The 4,024-nt window shown below is 37.5% G+C and overlaps 1 long non-coding RNA gene across 2 annotated transcripts; it reads right to left on the reverse strand.

Moving 5' to 3' along the window:
* Positions 1-661: 661 nt before the first annotated feature.
* LOC127155689 (uncharacterized) lies at positions 662-3,527 on the reverse strand. Of its 2 annotated transcripts, XR_007825633.1 has the most exons (4): positions 3,412-3,527; positions 2,292-2,378; positions 1,248-1,534; positions 662-956 (listed from the first exon to the last, which is right to left on the reverse strand). It is a non-coding gene; the product is annotated as an uncharacterized LOC127155689 (long non-coding RNA). The 2 variants fall into 2 exon arrangements; XR_007825632.1 differs by lacking the exon at positions 662-956 and having other exon boundaries at positions 1,095-1,534.
* Between the last annotated feature and the right edge of the window lie 497 nt (positions 3,528-4,024).

Raw genomic sequence — 4,024 nt, forward strand, 5'->3', positions numbered from 1 at the left:
TTAAATATTAAACAAGTTTAGCTCCAACCCTGATAAAACTCATTTACCTGTAGCCTTCTAGTAATCCTAATTAAAGTTTAAACTAGCTGGTTGAGGTGTGTTTGATTATGGTTAAAGCTAAACACTGCAGGACAGTGGCCCGCCAGTTCCAAGTTTGCCCATGCTTTAACTCTCAAAGAGGCTTTATAAAACATTGATTAATCCGTTAATAATATAAATTACTATGAGAGTGTCATATACAAGATGATTAAATATATCTGTTAATATATGTAAATAATTAACAGATGTACAGTATAACAGTGAGTGATTTCAGAAAAAGAAAGAAAATGTACTTTTATTGGTATTTGCTGCTGTCAGCTCCCGAATATGCTCGCAAACGTATTTATTATTGTTTTATTTTTCCCCCGGTTCATTTAGGTGCCAACTGACATGCACCTAAACTACTCTGTTAAGAGATTGCTTTAAGTTTTACTTGATGTATTTACAGTATTTTAATTTAAAGTATTATTACTGCATTGTCAGTATTAGGACTGTTCAGTTTATTTTCATTTTTTATAAAACAATCCAGCCGTGGTACAATACTGTATACCATATTTTTTTACAACCCCAACCCCATAAAAATCACAAAAACTCATTAGCATTTGTCTTTAAAATATTCTTTTTAATTGTTGAACATTTTCTTTTTAAAAATACAAATGACAAATCTTCATCTCTAGCATGCACTAAATCTGTAGCATAGCAAAACAGGCTTTACAGAAATAAAATACAGTAAAAATTAGTTTGTGTTGTTGTGTTAAATTTCAGTAATTTTGGCAAAGTTGACAAACTCTCTGATGAGAAACACCAAGAGGGGATTCAGGCTGATGCTTTTTCTTTGCACCCTCTTTCAGGAATTCCATCTGATCTGTGAATCTCAGTGGCATTTGGTGCCATCAGAGTTGATTCTTGGAATGAAACTGCAAGCACAAGAAAAAAAATATTGTTTACAATGTCGGTTTAAATAGTATTTACAGAATTTGCCCCAAATGCCAGACTTTGTGCTGCAACAGTCGCTTTGAGATTAAGTGGGATGCATATACCTCTATCTGAACGCACCTACAAGGAAGGTGCATAATTAGTTGATAATCCATCACAAATCATTTAAGCTCCATTCCTTATAATGCATTCTTGTAGATCAAACAGTAGAGCCAAGTCATGTCAAGTCACCATTATTTATATAGTTCTTTTTACAATGCTGATTGTGTCACCTTTACAATATTAAACAGGGAAATAGTGTGTCGTTTTCCTCTGGCCAGACGAAACCAGCAATTTAATTCTAGGCTGCAAGAAAGTCAGATTGTGCAGAGGACTCATCTGGTTCCCGTGGTCTTATGCCGATGGCTGTCTGTGTGACGAAGTCTTCATTGGGGATCTGTCTCTGGGGCTCATCTAGTTGAAGTGGTCTCCGCTGACATTCAGAGATGTAGAGGTCGTCTCTAGGTGCTGATCCATCATTTGTTCTGGATACAGACTGGATCTGGGTGGCTATGGTGACCTTGGAATAAGAAAGAAACAGACTAATATTAGTGCAGATGCCATTCTTCTTATGATGCAACAAGTACAACAGGTGTTATGGAAAGTGTTTTCGGTTCTGGCTGATCTAATTAATGCAGCCTAACAATCCTTTAACAGATTTAAAATATAGAAATGTGTTAATGTGTTATGTGTAGGCCAGGTTAAAGAGATGGGTCTTTAATCTAGATTTAAACTGACAGAGTGTGTCTGCATCCCAAACAGTGTTAGGTAGATTGTTCCAGAGTTTGGGCGCTAAATAAGAAAATCATCTGCCGTCCGCAGTTGATTTTGATATTCTAGGTATTATCAAATTGCCAGAGTTTTGAGAACACAGCAGACATGGAGGACTATGATACAATAAGAGCTCACCCAAGTACTGAAATGCTAAACCATTCAGGGCTTTATAAGTAACTAGCAAGATTTTAAAATCTATACAATTATTAATAGGCACCAGTGCAGTGTTGACAGAACCGGGGCTAATATGGTCATAATTCCTGGTTCTAGTAAGAACTCTAGCTGCTGCATTTTGGACCAGCTGGAGTTTGTTTATTAAGCGCGGAGAGCAACCACCCAGTAAAGCATTACAGTATCTGACTTTGAGGTCATGAACACATGAATTAATGTTTCTGCATTTGCCATTGAGAACTTAGTGTTATATTGCTGAAACAATGGGGTAGATTCCCAGGAAATGGATAACGTTCAAAAAACAACAACCTTTAACTATTTGGCTAACTTACCAGTTGATGTTATCATCGTTATGATGGCCATCACATGAAAACGCTCCAACTGGAATGTATTGCAGATGACATGATCCAGACAACAAACTAAAAAATAAAAAATACAAAAGAAGTACTTGTAAATACCGTTTGAGTCATTATTTCAATAAAATGTGTACCTAATGCAGCACATGTTGCTTTGGATTAAAGTATGTGGCAAATGAATGTCAATATAACATAAAATCAAATATATTTTGAGTTACCTAATTTAAAATAAACTGACAGCTAGCCATGTGATGATTCTGCCCCCAGAATCATAGAATTATTATACTTACCTAATTAATTCCCTGATTGATTCGGATAACTGACATTAGAAATTAACTTAACCAGCTGATGCAATCACCGTCACGATGGCTACAGATACACCCCCAATGTTGCAGGCGATAAGATCCACAAACTTGGTCATAACAAAACCGAAGAATTATAAGGAATAACAAAAAGCGAATACAGTGTAGCTTTTCTGATTGGCCAAACTTCTCTGATCTCTGAAGAGTGCCCGCCGTTGCCTCTACAGATGCACAAATCACTTTTGCTCCATATTTCAAACAGATATGTGGTGCAAAATTCAAGCGTGCGAAACTTGTCAATTGCCACAGAAAAACATCGTTTGAGACTCATAGCGGCAGATTCGTGCCATTGTCGTAACGCGCTTGTGTTTGTGCTAGAAAAAGCATCCAAGAAAAAAAAAATATATGTATAAGAAAACATTATACAAGTGTGCAAATCTCATTACAACAATTTGCATACTGATTTGTGGATGTACAAAATTTGTCTGTGACTTCACATTTTTAATGCAGGTGTGCGGATGTGTTTTGCACCATATTCACTGCCGCAATAGTAGCAAAACATGCGAGCGTACGAGTTTCTTGATTTGTGATTCGTAGAATAGGATTTGTGTACCTGCAATGAAGGATTCGAGAAGGTGTAGCTGTTGTGTTGTGTTTGTAGAAGAGAGAAAAAAAATGAACAAGTTTGCAACTTTTGTCTGTGACTTCAAATGCAATATTACACATGTGTGGCTGTTCTCTACAACTACAAATTCTGCCGTCACAGATGCTCAGTTGTTTTGCACCAAAAATACCTTCATAGCCTGGCACTATCCCTTAGTGCCATCACTGATCCTGAATATTGGGAACACAGTCTTAAGTAGTCTTCTCTTGTGACAGAAGAACTATGATTTCCGTTACTGGCCTCAAGAAGGTTTTAACTGTTCCTTGTTTCGCAACTTTCACATCCACCTTGCGTATCTTTGCATCTCGACTTGGAAAAGTGTTAACAAAAAAAGTCCCATTGGCCATTCATTTCTCTGTACCTGACTGTCTTTGAGCAGTACTACATCTCCAATTCCAGGTCTTTTCTCTGTCCACTTTCTGCGGCTTTGTAGGGTTGACAAATATTCTCCCCGCCATCGCTTCCAAAAGGTATCTACCAAGCATTGGACTTGCTTCCACTGTTTCTTATGGAGGTGCGACATAGGTGTTTCCAGAATGGGCTGCCAATGCATTCATCTTTTGGGTTAGAATCATTGTTGGGATAAGAACTGTTGGGTTTTCAGGGACTGCACATACTGGCAGTAACGGTCTTGCATTCATGATAGTCATTACCTCTGCCATCAAGGTACTCAAGACTTCATGAGTGAGTCTACCAGGCCCAGTCTTTAACAACATGGCATCTAAAATACCCCAATTGTTGTC

This window comes from Labeo rohita, chromosome 24 (assembly GCF_022985175.1).
Source record: "Labeo rohita strain BAU-BD-2019 chromosome 24, IGBB_LRoh.1.0, whole genome shotgun sequence".
In the NCBI taxonomy this organism is placed as follows: Eukaryota; Metazoa; Chordata; class Actinopteri; order Cypriniformes; family Cyprinidae; genus Labeo; species Labeo rohita.